A 22236-nucleotide genomic window follows, 5' to 3' on the forward strand; every position below is an offset into this window, starting at 1 on the left:
AGCAGGATCTGTGCTGGCCTTGGGCAGCAACTCCTGAAACAGAACTCTGCAAATGATCCACTAGCAATTGTTTTTTTTTTTTCTTTTTTCCTTCCTTTTTTGTATTCCCTTTACCCCCTGCTCCCAGCTTCTCTGCCCCAAATCTTAGACCTTCTGCTTATGGGAAGAACTGTTTCAAAGAATTAATGGGTTGTAAAGTGTTAATGATGATGAAGAGTGTTATTAGTAATAACTGTTGCTTGCTGACCCTTTACCGAGTGCCTGAGTGCCCAGCTGTGTGCTAAGTGCTTTACGTGCCTTATTTGAATTCTTAAATCCTCTGTGAGGTATTTGTATTATTTTTGCATTACAGGTAAGGAACCTGAAGTTAATAAAAGTTTATTGACTTATCCAAGATAGTTCAGTTAACAAGTACCATTCGCATTCAGGCAGTGTTCCCGTCCAGAGGTACTTGTAGTTTAAAAGAAAGATTGGGCCAGAGAAGGTAGCAGGTGGGCAATACGCACTGAAAAGATTCTGCTCAGTCATTAGCCATCAAGGAAACGTAAGTCAAAACCATGATGAGCTACCACTTCACACCCACTAGGATGCCTGTATTCAGGAAGACAGGTAACTAAACAGTGCTGGTGAGGATGTGGGTAGAAGAACTAGAACACTAATACACTGCTGGCGAGAATGTGCAGCCTCTTTGGAAGCCAGTTTGCAGGTCCTCAGAAGGTTAAAATTAGTTAGCATAGGACTCATGAGTTCCATTCCTCGGTATATGCCCAAGAGAAATGAGAACACATGTTGGCGTAAAAACTGATATGTGAATGTTCATAGCAGCCTTATTCATAATACTACCCTCAAAGTAGAAATGACCCAAATAACATAAATGTTCATAGCAGCGTTATTCATAATACTATCCCCGAAGTAGACAGAACCCAAATGCCCACCAACTGATGAGTGGGTAAATGAAATGTGGTGTATGTGTACAATGGAATGTTATTTGGTGATAAAATAGTGGGGTCACAGACCACAAGGATGGACCTTGAAAACATTATGCTAAATGAAAAAAGCCAGTTCCAAAAGGTGACATAGCGGGTGATTCCATTTATATGAAAGGTTCAGGACAGGAAAATCTATAGCGGTAGAAAGTAGATTAGCAGTTGCCTAGGCTGGAGGAGGGGGTGGGGAATGGTGGCTAAAGGTGTTTCTTTTTAGGGTGATGAAAATGGTCTAAAATTAATTGGGCTTATGGTTGCACAACTGTGACTGCACTAAAAGCCACTGCATTGTGTAATTTAAGTGGGTTAATTGTTCGACCTGTGAATTAGGTCTCAAAGTTACAGAGAGGGAGAGAGAGAGAGAGAGAGAGAGGCAGACAGACAGAGGCAGACAGACAGACAATGTTTACCCAAATAAATGAATTGCTAATCATGGAATTTAGGGAAGAGTAGATAAATTCCATACAACTCTTAAGCTTGTGTCTTATATTATTTTGTCCTCACTAGGATTGACTGAAAAAATGAATTCAGTTTAGCACAAAATTAAGTATTGGGTTCTCAGTCGATTGTCAGGTTGGTGGGCCTAGAGGTGATTATTTTTTCCTGGCTGTCTATTCGTCTAGGTTTTCCAGTTTTTCTCTAAGGGATGTGTATTACTTTTTATAGATAGGGAACCAAAGATAAACTATGTCATAAAATACATATTCCACTGGGTTATGCAAAAAGAAAAAAAAATCATGACTTCCACATCTTCTTCCACCTGAACTAGTTAGAAAGTTTTTGTTGCAGAGAGAAGATTTTGGGGGGAAAAGCAGTGAGAGACATCCCAAGTGTTTGTCCCCGAATTGAACTGGTGGCAGGATCCAGCCACCCCTCGAAGCCTCCTGCCTTTCACCCTCCCCTTTCTCATCTGCCCTTTGAGCCTGTCCAAGGGCCACCCAGGCGCTGACGACTGCGCTGTTGTGGACAGTTTTGCGCACAACTGTCTTCACGCGGAAAAGATGACGGGGGAGGAGGGCAGGTGCTGGTGGATAGTTATGTTAAGGAGAATGTGAGTGAAAGAAGAAATGTAGAGGGATGTCTGTGCCCTTAGGTAATTTGTTCCATGTTATTTATCCAAGTATAATTGCCGATTACCAGCACTTCATGGTCTGCTTGTAACCCAGTAAAATACCTCATGAAAGTTACAAGGCTTTCACAGAACAGGAATTCACAGTGGTAGCCCCCGCCTTTCCACCTGCGCTAAGGGCAGGCTGGGCCACATGTGTATATTTTTAGCAGGATTTATGGATCGGCTAAGTTAAATTTGTTGAGATCCAACTGTATGAGTGCAGAGTTTCTGTCAAGCAACCAGGAAAGCTGAGAATTTAACAAGGGGCTTAAATGGGGAGAGTTCTTTCTCCATCACACATTAAGTTGGTGACTTGGAGCATGACCTGGTTTCTCGTGCTGGAAGTGGCATGCTCTGGCCTCCGGGGCCTTCCTGTTTACTGTGTGCACATGTGTTTGTCTGCAAGGGCAGTCCAGGTGCTTTCCGGGTGAAAGGGGGAGTGGGGAGTGGGGGTGGGGGAGCGGGTCTCCAGATGCCTGCCCCCCACCCCCCACTCACCTCAGTAAGCCTGCTGGCACTTTCCTGGACTCCCCTGGCATCCCTGGCTCTCTATTCCGTAGCTGACATCTGGGACTAAGAGCAGGCCTGGAAGAGCTCACACGTACAGCAGAAAGAGAAATCCCAGAGAGCAAGGTGCTTTGCCACTTACAAGCCTGTGGGCAAATCACTTATCCTCTACGTTAGAAATACTGCTGCCTATTTGCGGTGAGTGTTAAATGAAAATCATATGGAAAGCACATCGCACAGTGCCGGTGACACACTAGGCTTTTGATAAAGATTATTATTACCTCTTTCCCAATCCATTTTTCGTCTTTGCCTCCTCTTTCCCTGGCCTCATTCCTACACTGGGTTGGTAGGGAAAGTTACCCAATTTTCTCCACCGCCAATCAGAGCCACCTGTCAGTATTTCTGCTGAACTGTTTTCTCCCCACTTACCCATTTTTGTGCTCAGTTTTAGTCTATACTGACCACGTTACTCCAAAAGAGAACCCACTGAAACAAGAAATTATTTACTCTAGAATACCACTTTCTACGATAATGAAATGCTCTTGGCTACTCTTATCTTTTTGCTCTTCAACTTAGATTTTAAGAACAGTTTGCTAAGTTCCCCAAAAAACCCTGTGAAATCTTGACTGGTTTCACATTTAACTTATAGATTAATTTAGAGAAGAATCAACATCGTTAGAACAGTGGGGTTTTCTAGCTCTTCTTTCATTTAGGCCTTTAAAATATTTCTCAGTAGAGCCATATTTTTTCCTGTAAAAGTCCTCTCAGAAGTTTATACAGAGCAGAGTGACCAACACGTGTCTGGGCTTTAGAGTGTTGGCTGCGGGGCCCTGCGGGTGGTGAACTGTGGAGAGCAGAGTTGAGAAGGAAGCCGGGAGGCTGTTGGAACAGTCCAGCTGGGAGGAGCCGACACACGCCAGAGACCTTTCCTAGGAAGAGTGGACAAGGCCTTCTTAATGCTTTCAGAGCTAAATAAGGCAAGTCCATAATACCTGCTGCCATTTATTGATTGCTCACTATGTACTAGGCAAAGTGCTGGCCTGTCATGGTTATCATTGCCTCTCCTTGCGATGCTCCACAGTGGGCACTATTTCCTCTGTCCTCCAGATGAGAAACCTAAAGCTCACGGAGGTTAAGTAACTAACCCCAAGTCACCCAGGGAAACAAAGTGAGTGCTCAAATCTAGATCTGTTTTCTGCCCAAAGGCCACTGAGCACTCATGTAATCTTGGGTTGTCTGAGAGTTTATTGGAAGTTCTTTATAAAAATGTGTCAGATCTTTTGAATTTTATGACTGAAATAAAAATGACTAAAATCCTGTTCTTAATCATAGTCAGAAAAATAAATCAGAATGTTTTCCTAGTTTGATAAAAGATCGAGACAAATCTAAATTTATGAGATCTATAAAATTTGAGTTGTTGAGAGAGCAGGCGCGTGGCCTTTGGGGAGAGAGGGACAGATCATGTGACTCTGGAAAGCCTCAAGAAGTAGTTTTGAATTCTGAAAGTGTTCCTGGCCAAGTATTTCTGGGTAAGGTCTTGTTGATGTTTTTCTTCCATCGGTCAGGAAAAAAAAATGAATGGCTTTAATTAAAATTTCTATTGTCTTTGCCTCGGAGGAAGGAAGCCTTTTGGTGGTTGTCATGGTGATGCCTGGATGACATTGTTGAAGTGGGTCGTGATTGCCATCCAGAGCCCTGAAATGAGCATTTATCATTTTCCACGCCCCATGAGAGACTTGCAGACCAAAATTGCACATTTCCTTAATCGCCGTTGAACTTCGAATTTGAGCCAAGTGTGTGTATGTGTGTGTGTGTGCACGCGTGCGTGGCAGTGCGCTCCACTGCAGCGGCGGTTGGAGTTGTCAGGCCTAAACCCCATTTCTAATTGCTTTGTGTTCCTGAAGCAAAATGGCATGTGAGAGGTGCTCATGAAAAGTCTGGGAAAGTAGTTAGGAACGAGCAGCCTTTCACATGGTGCTGTGGGGCAGTGAGGCATCGGCCCCTCCCAGCTCTCCTGCCCTTCTCCCAGCCACTCAGAAGTCTTGCTGACACACCTTCTCTGCAGGTAGCCCATTTAAAGTGGCTGGCACTGAACACATGGCAACTTTAAATGCTGCCACCCCCCCTCACCCCCCAGTGCTCTGCCGCTTCCCCCTGCACCCGGCCAGCACACTGGAGCCATCATGCTGCGTGCAGGCAAAGGGCGGCTGTTTCTGATAAAACCAGGCTCCTTTGCTGCGCAGTATGATTGAGGTATAGGAAGGGTGGATGATCCAGGGAGAAGAATGCCAAGCAGCCGAGCAATGTGATGGGTTTTTCAGAGCTTTGTCTGCACATGAAGTCACCCCCACCCCCACCCAGGCCTGAAGAGGACAGGACAGTGACGCTTCTCCTCCTCATGGTGCTGTGCAGCTGCGTAATGTGGATGGATTTCCCAAAGCTCAACTTACAGGTTACCGCCAGGTCTAAAGAGGGCAGGCTTATGGCACCTCCCACACCGAAATGGATATCTGTTCTATAACCTTTCATGTAAACCTACGTTATGACAATGAGCAAAGAATTTGCCATCCGAGAATCGGGTTTCAAGTGTGGCTCTTCCCCATAGGTAGCCACGTGAACCTGGACAAGAACTTAACCTCTTGGATCCTTGGTTTCCTTTTCTGTAAGATGGCAATAAGGATAGTAACTACCTGTCTGGGTCATTATGTCGCAAGAGAGAATGCTTTGTCAGCTGTAGATTCTAATTCGTTGACTACTGATCAAGCTCATGTTGTATATGAGGCCAGGTGCTGTGGAATCAGAGCTGACAGAGAGGAAGGGCAAGCAGAACAATCAGAATAAGATGGTAAATGTGGTCCCAGTGTACACCAGCAGGCACTCAACTCTACCTCATGTCAAGGAGGGCTTCTAGGAGTAGGTGACCCTTGTACTGAGTCATGAAGGATAGTTAGCAGAGGTACAGCCATCAAGAAAATAGAGTAGTGTGTGCAGACTGAGGCACCACATGAGCGAGTGGGGAACCATGGGGGCAGGGAATAGAGAAAGGGTGGTGTTTGCCTTTATCCAGAAGGTGAGGGGAGCTATTGGATGATTTTAAGGCAAGGAGTCACAGTTTGTCGTTTTAGAGACATTACAGGTAGCTGTGAGGAGGACTGTTGAAAGTTAGTCGGGAACAGGTGGGTGGGTGGCTGCTGAGATAGGATGACAACCTCAGAGACTTCTGCAGTCCTCCCAGTGTGGGTGCTGATGCTGTGTGGGTGGAGAGGACTGACCGGATTGGTGACTTAGACAGTAGAGTTGACTAGCTTCAGTGACTGATAGGGAAAGAGGGGAAGAGATAGGATGCCTTCTGGCATTTCTTTTTTGTTTGTTTGATTTTCAAATTTTTTAAAATTAATTAATTAATTTTTATTCAGTTACAATTGTCTGCATTTTCTCCCCTTCCCTCCACCCCACCCCAGCAAGTCCCACCTCCTTCCCCCACCTCTACCCTCCCCCTTGATTTTGTCCTTGTGTCCTTTATAGTAGCTCCTATAGACCCCTCTCCCCATTATCCCCTCCCCACTCCCCTGTGGCTATTGTTACAATGTTCTTAATTTCAATGTCTCTGGTTATATTTTGTTTGCTTTTTTCTTTTATTGATTATGTTCCAGTTAAAGGTGAGATCATATGGTATTTGTCCCTCACTGCCTGGCTTATTTCACCTAGCATAATGCTCTCCAGTTCCATCCATGCCATTGCATAGGGTATAAGCTCCTTCTTTCTCTCTGCTGCATAGAATTCCATTGTGTAAATGTACCATAATTTTTTGATCCACTCATTTGCTGATGGGCACTTAGGTTGCTTCCAGTACTTGGCTGTTGTAAATTGTGCTGCTATGAACATTGGAGTGCATAGGTTCTTTTGGATGGGTGTTTCAGGGTTCTTAGGGTGTAATCCCAGCAGCGGAATTGCTGGGTCAAAGGGCAGTTCCATTTTTAGTTTTCTGAGGAAATTCCATACTGTTTTCCACAGTGGCCACACCAGTCTGCATTCCCACCAACAGTGCACTAGAGTTCCCTTTTCTCCACCTGGTACTGGCATAAAAACAGGCACATAGACCAATGGAACAGAACAGAGAGCCCAGAAATAAACCCAAGTCTTTATTGTCAATTAATATTTGACAAAGAAGGCAGGAGCATAAAATGGAGCAAAAATAGCCTCTTCAACAAATGGTGTTGGGAGATCTGGACAGCTACATGCAAAAAAAATGAAACTTGGTCACCAACTTACACCATACACAAAAATAAATTCAAGATGGATAAAAGACTTAAATATAAGTCGTAACACCATAAAAGTCCTAGAGGAAAACATTAGCAGGAAGATCTCAGACATTCCACGCAGCAACATCCTCACAGACACGTCCCCTAAAGCAAGGGACATAAAGGAAAGAATAAACAAATGGAACCTCATCAAAATAAAAAGCTGCAGGGCTAAAGAAAACAGCATTAAAATACAAAGAGAACCAACAGTATGGGAAAACATATTTGCCAATGACACCTCAGACAAGGGCCTGATCTCAAAAATATATAAAGAACTCACATGACTCCACTCCAGGAAGACAAACAACCCAATTAAAAAATGGGCAAAGGACTTAAACAGACACTTCTCCAAGGAAGACATACAGAGGGCCCAGAGACATATGAAAAGATGCTCAGCATCACTAGCCATCAGAGAGATGCAAATTAAAACCACAATGAGGTACCATCTCACACCGGTTAGAGTGGCCAACATAAACAAACCCACAAACAAATGTTGGAGAGGATGCGGAGAAAAGGGAACCCTAGTGCCTTCTGGCATTTCAAAGCAGCGTTACTGTTGCCATTTTGGGCGGGGCAGATTTTCACTGTGCCTGGCAGTGCTGCTTAGCACCTGGGGCCCCCTGCCCACTAAATGTCATCCTAGTCATTGAGAACAAAATTATCACTGCCATTTTCCAAACACCCCTGGCTGAAAATCACTAACCAGTGGCTTTTACTAAGATGGGGACTGAAGGAGGAAAAACAGGATGGGAAGGGTTGCATTTTGGACTGTGTTGATTTCATGGTGCGTGGAGGGCCCCTGGGCTCTCGAGGGGACAGAGCTGGAGGTATAGCTTCAGGAGTGGCAACCACAGCAGCAAGTGAGCTTTCCCAGGGAGGATACTTAGCCTGAGAAGGGCCAGGACGACAGCCGACCTCGGGGACCATCGTGTATCTTGTTTGATCTCGCCAGCGGGGTAGCACTGACAGAATTCTAGGGTCATTTACAGGGAAGGGGAAACCGAAGATCTGCACGAGCACGTGACTTTTCCAAGTTTTTCTGTTAATCAGTTTTGGCAAATTCTGTCGTTGGCCTAGCCAGTGCTCACCTGAGGCTGGGAAGAGGTGGATTTTGCCTCTTTTAGTTGAGGTCTCTTTGATGTCTTGCTTTGTGCTGGTAGGACCAAGCATCTCAATGACTGGGCTGTTACCATCACTGCCTAACCTTGGGGTTAGAAGTCCGAGTGCCTCAGGAAGGAGATGCCTCACAAGCTGCTTTTTTCCCCTGCAGTGGCAGATTTTTCTTTGGCACCCTCTGTGTTCTTGGTTCACTGATTAATAGACACTTGAGGAATTGCAGGGAGGCATTTAACATGCATCAGATACCATCACTAGCAGAGAAAGTGATTCACTGAGCTCTGTATCCACATCCCTCCCTGCCGACACAATTTGACATTGGGGAATTGAGTCTGGGTCCGGAGAAGTGCAGTTTAAATGTGTGATTCAGAGTCAGTGACTGTGGCTGTCTCCAAAGTAGGGCATGAGTGGAGAGGTGGATGGTGCGGAGTCAAGGAGGTTTCGTGCTTCCATGTCCTTTACTTTCCTCAAAGGTGAAAGTCATTCTGGGTTAAAGATCATTAAAGATCACCGACAGGTCTGGGCTCTAACCTTCAGGCTTCCAGCAAGTACCCACACCAGGTTGCTGGGGCCTCCAGACAGGATGTGGAAGGCTGGCGATTTATTTTCAGAGTATGGACACTCTAGCAAGAATGGCTCCTTCTGTGAAGCCCTTACCCTGTACCAAAGGTTTCTTCTTGCCTTGGAAATATAAGGAGCTAGCTTTGCCATGCTGTCTTCATAAAGAATATTTCAACCTTTTCTCCAATTCTGGAGTCAAAGGACCTTGGTTTGAGCCCTGATTCTGCCCCTACTGAGCTGTGTAATCTTGTACAAACACTGTAATTTTTCTTATCCTCAGCTTCCTCATCTGTAAAATGGAGAGAATGGTACCTACCTCCTAGGATTATAATAAGGCAGGAGATGGTGCCTGCAGAGTGCCCTGAATATAGGATAGGACATATTCACTGAGGTTATGGTTACGACATCTTTTATGTGGCTCTTTATCCACTATCCCTCTTTCCCGCCCACATTTTTACTATCTACAGGAGTCTGCACACTGTCATGGTGGGAGCTCTGTTGAGGGATAGGAAGAGCTAGTAGGTTTTCTTTAGGGGAGGGGACCTCGATAAGGACAGCTACCCTTATCGTTCACCTCCTTGATGCCAGGCGCCGTTTAGAAGTGTTTCACAAAGCCCACATTGGCAGTGCGGAGCTGTAATTGGAACCCAGTTCTGGCTCCAAACTCACACTCTTCCACTGATTTCGATGCCTTTCCCCTGCTCAGTCCCCTCTCTTGTCCTGCTTTGCCCCCCACCCAACCAAAAAGAAAAAGGAAGGAAATACTAGACTCAAGCCAGACAAGTCTGTCAGGATATTCCCCCCCGGGCTCAGAGGGTTGCTCACTGGAAGGTCTGGGGACTCAGGGTTCTGCGGGCGAGGCACCTTCTTCCTGGCGTGCTGCATCAGTAGGAAATTGGGAAGGAAATGGGGTTGGGAAGGTGTTTCCGAAATCATCCCATTTTGCCCTTTTCTAGAAGTGAGACAGGCAGAGAGAGCTCCTCCCTGCCCGGATGTCCTCACCCACCCCAGCACTGAGGGTGGGGTGCGCCCCCTCTCCCAGGTCATGGAGGGGTGCTGGGCCAGTGCCTCTGTGTGGCTGGCTCTCTAGTACCATTGCTAGGAGACTCTCAGAGGAGCAGCAGGGAAATAGGCGGCCTAGGAGGCCTCAGGAGGTCCTGAGCAGGTGTGTGAGAAAGCAGCGTGGAGGGTGGAAGGTGTGGAGGGTGGAAGGTGCTCTACCTGATCCAGGACAGTGTGCGGGGTGGGCATTGGGAGCAGTCGCAGGAGGTTCCTCCCACTGGAATGTGGCTGGACTGCTTTACCTCTCACTCCCCACTGACAACTTGATCTTTTCCAAACAAAGACCCTGCACTTTAATTCCTCATGGTCATCCCCTGGGCTCTGGCACCGCTGGCCCTCAGATCTGTGTGCTGATACTTTGCAGCACAGCCTGGGTTTATGGAGTAAAGTGCTAAATGTCAAGATTTATGTGGGTCATTCTACACCGCACACCTGTGAGTGAGCTCATACTGCCGACTTTGTGCCTGTTCTTGGTTTCCTTCTTCCATGACTGCTCCGACCTCGAGGCAGCAGGGGAAAAGTTACTAGCTGTGTCCCCCTTGTGGTTAGTGCTAGAGTGATCCCCTTCCCTGCCACCGCTTTCTCCGCCCCACCTGTGTGGAGGTGACATGGAGAAAATGAACCTAGCAGAGCAGCACCCCGTGTCAGAGCTGGAATGACTCCCTGTGGTCATCACCCCCAACCTTTCCCATTTTTCAGATGAGGGGACTGAGGCCCAGTGAGGGAAAGCCACCCATTTGCCTCCCAATTGCTTGGTATTGTCATTTACCTTCAGCCGATGAAATCCCTGAAGTATGGTACAGAGGAGAAATCGCGATACAGGAAAAGAGTTTGGGTTCTGGACTTGGATTCCAAGGGGAATCCTAAGTCCTTCTGAAATGTACGGCCTTGGACAAATGACTTAACCCCTCTTAACCACCGTTCCCTAAGATTATGGTGGCTTCCAGTGCTGACGTGACTGTTCGCGGTAACGCATGCGAGCATCTCAAGCAGTTACTCAAAATAGCAGGTACTCAGGAAGTGGTGACCATTCCTTTTTTTTTTAATCCTCACCAGAGGATATTTTTTAAAAAATTGCTTTGAGAGAGAGAAAGGGGGAGAGAGAGAGAGAGAGAGAGACAGAGAGAGAGAGAGAGAGAGAGAGAGACAGACAGAGAGACATTGATTGGTTGCCTTCTCGTATGTGCCCTGACTGGGGATCAAACCTACAACCTGGGTATGTGCCCTGATCGGGAATTGAACCCATGACCATTCAGTCTATGGGTCGATGCTCCAACCAGTTGAGCCTTACCAGCCAGGGCATGACCGTTACTTTTTAAATATAGTCCCAGATGTATGTTAATGGATACTAGCCACCCTCAACTATTAAAGTTGTGTACCTAAGAGAAAAAGCTTGACATAGCTTTGTCAATCTCCGTGTAAGCTTCCTACGAGAGGCTGCTTCCGGGACCCAACCCAGACTCCACTATGGGGCTGTGACCACCTGCTGCTGCAGCCAGGTGCCCAGAAGTTGGGCATAGGTTCTAGTCAGAGCTCTGCACAGGGCCTTGCTTTGCTGTTTTCCCACCAAAATATCTCCCGGTGCTCAGGATCTCGTCATCCTACCCAAGTATTTCAGAAGCCTCTTGACTCACATACCTGCTAAATGGTGTGTTTCATGGCTTACTAGAACGACAGAGCTGGAGAGGGGGCATGAGGTCATCTTGGCAGATTTCAGGCCTAGGGTTCGTGTTCTTTCTTTAGCAATATCCTGCCAAGTGGTTTTCTGGCCTGAGCTTGAAAATTTCCACCAGCAGGAGGCAGCCAGCCAGGCTGATGTTCAGAGGCCACCCTGACTGTGACATTGTCAACACAGAATTCCTTGAAAAATGTCTTCCAGTGATTCACCCACTGATTCTAGTTCTACCATCTTGGCCCTCAGGGGACAAATCAAATTACTCTTCCTCGTGATGGCCCTTCCGAAATGATGACAGTGGTCATGTGCCTGAGTCCTCCCAGGCCATAAAACTGCAGTTCCTTCAATGAGGAGGCTTTGACCCATTGGTGTCCTTTGTGATAGTGGCTCATCTCTCCTAGGTGTGGTCTGATCAGTTCAAAATGGAACTTTACTTTTTTTTTTTTTTTTTAGCCTCCCTTGTTTTGGACCCTGTACTACTACCGAGTGAGTCCCAAGGTCCTACTGGCTTTGGGATAGCTTTTCCACACTTTTCCCTAATTGGGTTTGTAATAAGTCAATGCCACTAAACTAATACAGATTCTGTATTATTTCCTAGAACTGCCTTAGCGGATTACTACAAACCTGGTGGTTTAAAACAACAAAAACTTACCCTCTTACCATTCTGGAGGCCAGAAGTCTAAAACCAAAGTGTTGGCAGAGTTGGCTCCTTTTGAAGGCTCTGGAGGAAAATGCATTCCATGCCCTTCTCTTTGTTTCTGGTAGTTGCTGGCAATCCTCTCTATTCCTTGTCTCGTAGATGCGCCTCTCCAGTCTTTGCCTCTGTCTTCAAGTGGCCCTGTCCCTTGCGTGCGTTTTATGTGCCCCTTGAAGCCAGTCTAACAGCACGGGGTTTCTATGCAAGGTCTTTTGACTGGGCCAAAAAATTCCCAGCTCTAAGATGTATTTTTCATGTTTGCTAGTGGAAATTAGTCACTGGAAAATGGATTTAGTTTAAGGCAGGAAATTAATTTTAAAACAATGTATGATTTTTTTTCATAATCCTTGTTTTCGGGAACCTAGCGTTAATTTATGGTTAGTAATAACTGTGACCCTAAGCAGTCCTCTAACCTTCGCAGACCTTAGTTTCCTTCTCTGTAAAACAAAGGGGTTGGAGAGGTGATCTGTGCCATTTGCAGCTCTAAAACTCAGTACTGGAATTTCTGGAAAGCAAGAGTTACCCTTTATGGTAAAAGGTCTCAAGTTAATGGAAGATCTCACGTTGGCTTAATAAACTGCTTGAGAATTTATAGTTCATGACTAAGAAGACAGAGTGTCATTCATGAATCTGAAAATCTGCAAAACTCTGTCCTTTGGTTCACCTTTGAGAGGATATAGAGACTGTGCTGTTAAACCTCCCCCTCCCTCTCCCTGATTACTCAGGTAGTGTGAGACACTGCAGGACCGGCATCTAGTTGGCTCTCAAACACTTAGTACATGAGTGAATGAATATTCTGTGTCCCATATTGTTGGGGGCAAGTAATACAAGATCATTCAGGAGAGATCTAGTAATTGTGAGCCTTTTAAAGATTCCTCCTGGATACCTCGCAGAAGCAGTTATTTTTAGCACATGATAGCAATGTTTTAAAATTGCTCTCTGGAGCAGTTTCTTTATCTGTGACACGGGCGGGTGTTGAGGCCTGGACTCCAGGGCTGTGCTCTAAACACCACAGTGGACTGTGTATGTTTCAGGTTGGGGGTTAGAGGGTGGGAGGGGGTCTGTGATCTTGTCCCACGCAGCAAGCACCTGCTCAGATGCTTTTCTATTGTAGGAATCCCCACCTGTCTCAGCGGTCCCTATGGGTATCCATCTGGTACCTCTCTGCCTTTGGATTCTTTAGGGCCAGCACAGTGGGTGGCGCCTCTCTGGCTTTTCAGTCTGTGGGATAAGCAGCAGTCTGCTGGCTGGGTAGAGGCATACCTCCTCAGGAGAGCAGTCAGGGAAGGCTAAGGTGAGTCTGCTTCCATTGTTGTTGGGAAGATTCTTCTAAGATGTTTCTGTGAAAAGGAAAATTTTGACTCTAATTTTTGCCATCTTCTTTTAGTTCTTACTCTCAGGCAAGAAATCTTTTCTTTAAAACAGGTCTCTTTCCCCTGGTCTGGTGGCTCAGTTGGTTGGAGCATCGTCCCATACACCGAAATGGTTGTGGGTTTGATCCCCAGTCGAGACGCACACAGGAGGCAACCAATCGATGTTTCTCTTTCATGGTTATGTCTCTCTCTCTCTCCTTTCCTCTCTTTCTAAAATCAATAAAAATACATCCTTGGGTGGGGGTTTAAAAAAAATGAAAAACAACAAAATTAGGTCTCCTCTGTAAAAGCAAGCAATTCTCTAGAATCAGTGGTGTTGGTACGAGATGGGGGCCGCACGCTCAGATGGCTGTGCAGGCTGAGCAGCAAACAGAAAAGCAGACTGTGCTTGTGCTCTCCGATTTGTTTGTGGAGTACTCTGCTCAATCCATTTATCTTTTGTTTTCCCAGTTCTGGTTGAGATGGGCACAAAGATATTTCTTCTCCAGTAAGCAAAGGAGCAACGCAGGTGTGGTGGTAAATAGCACCAGGCGTCTGCCCTCACTGTCGGGAACAGCAGGGAGCCTGGGGACCAAGGCAGCTGAGGTGCTGTTCCCCACCTCCTCGGGGGCCCAGTGCTGCCACAGTTTTCATTTCCTCAAGATGAGCTGGAGTGTTATATGAAGTTTTCCTATTTTTAAACTTTGGCTCAATTTTAAAAATCTGTGTGGGCCAAATAAAACTAATTTGGGTTTTGTTTTTTTTTTCCTTTCACGTAATCAATTTGAAACCTCTGATACCTGTTGGTGTAGGTTAGATGGGACGGGCCCCCAGGGCATCTCTCTCTGTGGAAGTCCTGGCAGAGCTGTGTGTGGAGGGGATTACTGTGTTCATCTTTGCATACAGATGGGGAAGAATCCAAGATAGGTAAAGTAAAAGCAAGTTATAGAACAATGCATAGTTTTATTTTATTTATGCACATTTTCCCAAAAACTATACATGTAAAATTTTAAATGCATAAAAATTTCATAAAAGAAAATAAAAACCCAAAGGATACCCAAGAGACTGGTAAAGGTGTCGCCCCTGAGGCCGACACAGAATCAGAGGGAACTTGTGCTTTTTTAGTTTGTACCCCTTATAACACTTAATTTTTGGAAGGGAAATTGAAAAAGTTCTTGGGAAGTATTGCTGCATGAAGAGTGTTAGCCTTCAGTGCTGAGAGAATTCAGGAAGTAAAGAAGCAGGGGCCTGGAGTGATCAGGTATAGGGCCCCTGGAAAGCGAAGGGGCCTTGAAGGATGGGCAGAATTCACTAGGGGAAAGGATGGCAGGAGCCTAAGCCCTGGAGGTAGGACAGGGTAACTTGGGGGCTGGTGAAAGACAGCAGAAGCCAAGGGTGTAGGGAAGTGGTGAGAGACGAGGAGGCTGTAGGAGCCACAGAGGGTGTGTAACAGGAGACAGTGGAATGGGAGATGTGCTCCAGCATGATCGGTTTGGCACCAGGGACAAGGAAGTTTGGAGGCAGGGCCACAGGGTGGGAGCCTCTCACGTGGCCTCTTCTGGCCACAGGGAGCTGTCACTGATTCCTGCTAGGGTGCTGCTTGGTGAACAAGGGCTATACCTGCATGCCTGATGCATAAGCTCATGGCACTCTCTGTTCCTCCGTCCCCAGGAGTGTGGGCATCGGAAGCTGGCCAGCCGCCTCTGGTGCTCCATGTGGCTCCTGGGCCTCTGAAGCCAGCGTGTCTCCCCAGACGTTTGGGAGGTTCTGTAGAGCCACTGGCCATTGGCTGAAGTGTAGCCGATAAGAATAAGCCCATACTTTGGAGTCAGGCAGATCCGGGCGTGACTTCTGACCTTGTCACTTACTGGTCAGGTGGCCTTGGGATGGCACTTGACTCCACTGGGCCTCAATAGCCTCGTTTGCATATGAGGGTAATGTGATACTGTACTTTCTAGGGTTGTACTTAACATATTGCTACTAGCAGATAGGTGTGCCTAGTTTTACTTTTCTATTATGATACCGCCTCTGATATGTACTTACGTGTATTTACATTACAGGGATGGGCAAAAGTTGGTTTACGGTTGTTCATATGGAAAATAATACAATAATTAATAAATAATACAGAAATAAACTGTTTTGCCTACTTACAACTGTAAACCTACTTTTGCCTATGCCTGTATTTATGTTTCATAGGTAAAATATATATTTATTTGTATCTACATATGGCCACATCAGTCTAGTCTATTGGATTGTAAGTTCCTATTCAGTGGGGATAATTATGTTCTAAATGTGGTTTTACCCCAAAGCACCCAAGAATGTAAAGCACATAGTAGGGCTGAATAAATGTTGATGAATGGAGTTTGTATTCTCAAACCTACTGCAGTCTTAACAGCAGTTGACTTGTGGTGGAGTAGGATGTGTTTCTAGTCTACGGCAGTCTCCCCTGTGGTTAAAACAAGTTTGTGAGATAGGAAATTGCAGGAAGCCTGTCAACACATTGCTAGGGCCCTTCCTGGGGCCCTGGAAGGGGCTCGTGAAAGTGAGGGGCCCTAAAGCCCAAGCTTCATTAGTTTCACAGTAAGTCATCTCAGCATTCAGAGATTTATAGACCATTTGCTATAGGCAGGGGTAGCAGCGATGGAGGATGTGGAGATTTCCGAAAGGGACAAAATGCTGGTAAGGGACACAGGTTTTAGTAAAACTGTCATCCCAAGTGGACAACATAAAATCCCCTGTGTTTTCTTTTCATTCAACAAATATTTATTGAGCACCTAGCACGTGCCAGGCACTATGTAGGCAATGGTATATAGCTGTGAACACAGAAGTCCTTGCCCCGTGGAGCTTATAGTGTATTTCTTGTGGTCACCTGTGTGTGACTGCATCTAGACCTGAGCCACAGTGTTGATCTGAGGGCTGTGGTGATAAAGCCACAGGCAGAAAAGGCACTATGGTTCCTTAGTTCCCCTTTCTGTCCCCTGTCACTTTCTCCTTCCCAGGTCTTTTCTGGGAGCAAGGGCCACATGGTTAAATAGATGCTGATTGGGCCTTAGCCATCCCCAGCAGTGATGAAAGAATCATAGATTGTTACCAGGGGGAGTGTGTATGGTGGCTTATAACTGCTCAACCCCTTCACGGGCCTGACCGTGTGAAACAGGTTACCCCTGCTCCCTGAGAGTAGAGCTTTCCTATGAAACACTTGGTAAGTTGCAATAGCATAAACTGAGGACATAATTACCATTAAGTTATGTGGAAAAATGTTTGAGTGTTCCCAACCCCCCCCAACAACCTAGCATACCAAATTACACATAAAACCTAAAGTAACACTAACATACAGTAAATGCATTAATGCATGAAATAAATTGAGGTAAAGCATAGATGCTCACCGACAGTTTGAAGCCATAGCACCTTGATGCCGTGTGTAGTTCCCTGGGAAGGAGCTTGGCGGCGCCACTCTCACCGCTGGGGTTGGGGGTGGTGCCCTGCCTCTCGCCGCTGGCTGCAAGACAAATGCTGAATGCTATTTATGCTTTTCACCTTTTTTTAATAGAAGCGAACATCCTCTTTGGATTTCTTTCAGTTAGCAAAAACAGGTACTAATGTGGATGTTTCATAAAAATGCGAGGTGTAACATGAACTTTCGAGAAGTAGAGGATACCTGAGGTGATATAGGAGCCATCATTTCTCCATCAAAGGCTCTGCATTGGGCTGACTTCAGCCATGGTGTGGCAGAACAAAACTGAGCAGTTCATTCTGACTACAGAGCCTGTTAGGTGGGGGGTGTTTCTTATGTCCTATTTCTAGAGGGGCAGCCAACTCCACAGTGTCCAAACAGAAGAATCAAGGCCCAGAGACGCAAAGCACTGCCTCGCTGTTTACCCCCAGCCAGTGCTCCGCTTGGCCACAGCTGGGTGATGACTCAGAGCTGGAACTATGTTCCTGCACCGTTGCCAGATTTTGCATCAGGGGCGGGGAGGAAATAGAATGAATGAGTAGGAGCAAGTGGCTGCTGGATTCGTAACACCTTGGGAGGCGCTGCTCCAGATCGAAACTGAGAGCAAACAGGTGGGCTGGGAGCCTCTGCTTTACTTCTGCAGGTGGCGGGGCCCTCCCTCCCTGAACTGGGGTTTTCGTGAGGCCAACATGAAGCTCAAGGAAAGAGGGAGTGTGACTGCTTCCCATCCCAGCGTTAACAGGAGAACAGGTTAGTCCTGTGCCGATTTCATAAGGATTCAGTTTGCTGCGATGTAGTCCAGATCTGGAAAACCACATAATGATGGAGGGAAAGGGAGTTTCTGTGGCTTGGTGGGAGCGCCTATGGTTAAAACAACAACAAACAATCTGATTTAATTGGGAATAAATAGAACAGAAGTGTTATTAGCTGCACCTCCCTGATGTTGTTACAAAGGATAGTCTGTTGGCAAGTGACATTGGGGAGGACAGCTGTTCTGCCTGGTTCCTTTGTGTTTTCAATTATGTTGTTACATTACAGTTTGTGGCTGTGGTGGTAGTCTGAGCTGAACCTCAGTCTTAAGATGTTACAGTGAGAAGATCCCTAAAACATCCCCTGGTCTAGCCTTCTCATTTTACACTTAAGGAACCTGATTTATTGAAGGGTATTAAACGGAAGCATAAACTGGGTGTTCTCTGAGGTCAGAAATGTGTCCTGTGCAGTTTTAAAACTTCTCTAGAGTGTGTCCCCCAGCTGAGCGCAGCCTGCTGGAAGGCTTTTTTTCTCCCGCCGCACTTTTTGAGTCAAGGCACTCAACCCAGGGAGGGACAGAAGCGTGGCTGGAGGAAGGTGCCTCTTGATCTTAAACTACTTTGCCTGGCAGGCAAATTCTTTAAATAGAAATTAAATAGGAGGCTGGGTGTTGTCTCTTAACCCAAGAGGGAGAAAATGTGTTTTGAGCTGCTGTTCTATGGCAAGCTAATAATATTGGAGTTCACAACATGGAAAAAGACGCAACAACTCGATTAGAGTGGAGTTTTAGAGCCAGCAAAGAAAAACCTAACAGGCACTGACGTTTCGGTGTCTGCTGCAGGCCAGACACGTTATCAGCACTTTTCATAACAATCTGGTCAGGTTGCAATGGTCTTCTCTTTCTACAGATAAAGAAACCAACTCTCAGAACATCACTACCTCATTCAAGGTCGAGCACAGCCAGTGGGTAACAGAGCTGGGATTTGAACTCTAGGTTATATGACTCTGAATGTTGTGGGGGCTCGTGCTCAGCAGGCCTGGTGTGGCCTCTCCATTTGGAGAGTCTAACCCCTCCCTGGAGAGATGAGGAAACCGAGACCAGAGAGGCTATTTCTGCCTGGGGGCTGGAACTGGTTTGGTAGTAACAAAGCCGGCACCCCAGCTCCTAATATGTTGCTTCCCTGCCATCTTTGTAAAAAGGGAATTGTGGAAGGGAGGCGTATCTGGGTTTGATTTCTTCATTCTATCAGGAGTTTGGCTTTAAGCGTTTCATGATTATTGAAGTCCTATGAAGGCAAAATCAAAACATCCTATTAACCAAGTGGCAGTCCTAAATACTGGGGCCCCATGTGGGAACTCGGGAAGCAGATGGGTTCGTAGCATGGGTTACCGGGTCAGAAGAGGTGATTTATGAAATGAGTTGGCCACTGAGTGGATCTGAAAACATTGGAGAGTCTGATGAAATACAGAGCTTTCCCAATCAAGCTGGATGACTTCAGTCTGTCTAGTTCAAAATTTGAAAAGGATAGGCTTCCCTCTTTGCAAGATGCGAGAGCTTTAAGTTCGCTCAGTTAAATTTTGTGACCCATACGTCCAACTCCATCTGTGCCAGGCTCTGCCCCTTTTGGTACCCCCGGGTGAGGAGAACAGTTACTGACTGCCCCTCCGGGTGGTGGATCTGGGGTTTGTCTGGATTTCAGTGTCCCTGCCTTGTTGGGCGTGTGATTGGGTCAGGTGTGGTGGGAGTGGGGAAGGCTCTTCCTTGGTCTGCGTCATGCGCCCCAGGGCTGGTGCAATCTCTCAGCCTGAGTGTAGGATCTTTATGAAGGCCCCTGCCTCGCCCACTCTCTCTGGGGGATCTGTGATAGTCAGGCTGCTGACATCAGAAAATGAGATGGGTCCTGCACAGCGTCTCCCCCAAGCTGACGTGTGTTTGTGCTCCTGCTGTGGAGATAAAGGAGTGCCTGCTCCACAGGTATTACCGTTCTGTGCTGCAGAAGATACAGGAGATAGGAGTGAAGGGCTGCTCCCAGCCCTCCAGGCACTTAGGATCTTCCTGGAGATAGGGGAGGGGTGAGGAGAACAAACACACATGAAATAAGTAGAGAGCACTGTGACAGAGTGTATAATCAGTCACCAAATTGTGGGTTTCACACCAAATACTCTCCCAGTTCACAAAGGGGAGATGCAGGTAATGTTTGTATTATCCTCCTGTGTGTTTTTAATTGCTCAGTCATTTATGTCCTCTCTGGTGTTTGCATTCCACTCTTTGATTCTCTCTGACTGTATTAACTTTCCCCTGAAGGGGAGGGGGGTGTTGCAGAGGAGGGCTAATTTCTCCAAATTATACTGTAACATAGTTGGGAGAGAGCCAAGGATGAAGCGTTCTTGGCATGTCGGTGTCTCATCCTTCCTTCCTTTGGCAGTAAGAGCTGAAAGCTGCTGCCTTCTGTGGCTTATGGCCCTTTAGAGTCTTGTCTCTTTGTTACCTGAGTCCAGACTCTTGTAGGATTAGTGAGCCCATTTGGAGGCATGACCTAACTTTAAGGTAGGAGACTCCTTAGTTATTTTTCGTTCACTCATTTGGCAGATGTAACAGTGCTACCCACTGTTGCAGGCTGATAATAGCAGTGAGAAGACAGCCAAGGTCCTTGCTCTCCTGGAGTACACCCATTAGTCTGGGAGACTGACAATAACAAACACATACGTAAATAAGAAAAATAACAGTCACTCATGATTAAAATAGGGTGACGTGCTGTGAAGTACCTGGGAGCCCACCTCAGGGGGTGGTTGGGAAGGGCTTTGAGGTGGCGATGATTCCGCTGAGGTCGGAATGACCAGGGCCCAGTCGTGAGAGTGGGGGAAAGAGCATCCGGGCTGAAAGGACAGTTTGGTGCAAAGGTTGCTAAGTAGGACAGCGCTTGGTGTTCAAGGAGCAGAAGAGAGGCCAGTGGCGACTGGGAGGCACTGGGGAAGGAGGAGAGCAGCATAAGAAGAGGAGGAGCTAGGCACGGATCTGGTCATCTAGCATCTTCTAAGCCTTGGGAAGGAGCTTGCAGTGATGCTGTTAATGGAAATAAGGAAGCCTGGAGGAGGAGGATCAGGTTGGTGGCAGTGGAGGGAGGAGGCCCCTTCTGTTTTTGCCCTGTGAAAATTTAGACACCAGTAGTCATTGCCACAGCCAAGGCACAGTCAGGCTGAGCAGACATTAACTGAACGCCTTCTGTACTCCAGGTGTTGTGCAAGGCTCTCCACTGCATGTTCCCCCATTTCATCCTCACAACAGTCTTTTGGAAAGATATTCTTCTTCTTCCTTTGCAAATGGAAGAGCTGAGGTTCAGAGTGGTGAGCTGGCTTGATCTGGTTTGAACCCAGACCTTCTGACCTCATGGCTCTGGGCTGACTTGTTGCTGGGGGCAGACATTGATGGTGGCTGGTGAGTGTTGTGTTTCTACTTGGAGAGAGTGTGGGGACCGCACGTTGGCTCAGCGAGGCCTGCTTCCAATGCCTCTGGAAGAAGGGCCTGTCAGAGTGATCTCCCATGTGTAGTGTGAGCTGTTGAAAATCTTGACATTCTCAGAGTGGTGTGAGTGCTCCGAAGACCACTTTGCTCAGATTCTCAGCCCTCTTAGGAAATGCCGCATGAACAATGTTGACGCTTTGCACTAAACGAGCAGTTGGTAAAAGTTAAGTAAAATAAAACAAAAGGAGCTTAAGAAATGTTGGGGAATGTGGAAAGCTGTTTCAACTCCTGGCAGCTACTTCTTGACTGTGTAGCCCAAATGGAAACCGAAGAAGATGGGGAGGCAGTTTCTTGAGTTCTTGGAGTTCGTTACCAATTTTGAGACCTAAGAGCATATTAGGTCACCCAGAACCCTTGGCTTTCCTGAGACACTGGGGTTTGGAACAAAGAGAGTGAGTGCCTTAACTGGCCTGGAGGCAGAGCTGAGCAGCTTCGGGCCTGCAGGGTGACTCTTTTACAACGGGGGTCACGCAGAGGAGCCAGAAGGTCCAGAGCGGCTGAGCACAGTACTGAGAAGAGCCTTGACAGAGTCCCTCCTTAGGCTTTGAGGCCAGAGACTTTTCTTAACATTTTAAGCTGTTTCTTCTCTTAATAACATGGGCCCGATGGGGCTAATGCTGCCAGAGCAGCTTTGCTGCACTCTCAGCAGACCAGTACCACCGTCAGAAAAGCAGATTTATCAGGGTACTCTGACCGACGCTCCGGAGCACCATTCGCATAACTCCAGGACTTCTTGCCATGCCCCAAATTGCCATGCTGAGTAATTGGAATCATTTTTTTTCCTCATCCGAGGACATTTTCATTTGCTTTTTTATTTTTATTTTTTGAGAGAGAGGGAGGAAGGGAGAGAGAGAAGCACTGATGCAAGAGAAGCATCAATCAGTTGTCTCCATACGCACCCAGAGCGGCGATGCACTCCGGTACCCAGGGTTGCACATGCCTGGGCCTGGACTGGAGATGAACCCGCACCCTAGGTGTGTGCCCTGACCATGAGTTGAACCCACAACCTTTCGGTTACAGGATGACGCTCCAACCCCTGAGCCACAGCAGCCAGGGCGAGTAATTGGAATCTTTATGTTTAACTAACCAGAGTCACTGCTCACAGCGTAGTCAAAATCTATATGCCCGGAAAATTAATCTT

At 46.7% G+C, this 22236-nt stretch overlaps 1 protein-coding gene across 15 annotated transcripts in view; it reads left to right on the top strand.

Annotated features, from left to right (window-relative positions):
* Positions 1–22236, top strand: part of PLEKHA7 (pleckstrin homology domain containing A7) — a 202681-nt gene that overhangs the window by 91692 nt on the left and 88753 nt on the right. The window contains exon 1 of one of the 15 annotated variants that reach the window (XM_053925435.2): positions 17397–17572. The exons of the other annotated variants lie outside the window; for them this stretch is intronic. The gene's annotated coding sequence lies outside the window, so the exon portion shown is untranslated. Of the gene's footprint in view, positions 1–17396; positions 17573–22236 lie in introns of those variants that run through there. 15 annotated transcript variants of the gene reach the window in all.

The sequence above is a fragment of the Desmodus rotundus genome, chromosome 5 (genome assembly GCF_022682495.2).
Source record: "Desmodus rotundus isolate HL8 chromosome 5, HLdesRot8A.1, whole genome shotgun sequence".
Classification (NCBI taxonomy): domain Eukaryota; kingdom Metazoa; phylum Chordata; class Mammalia; order Chiroptera; family Phyllostomidae; genus Desmodus; species Desmodus rotundus.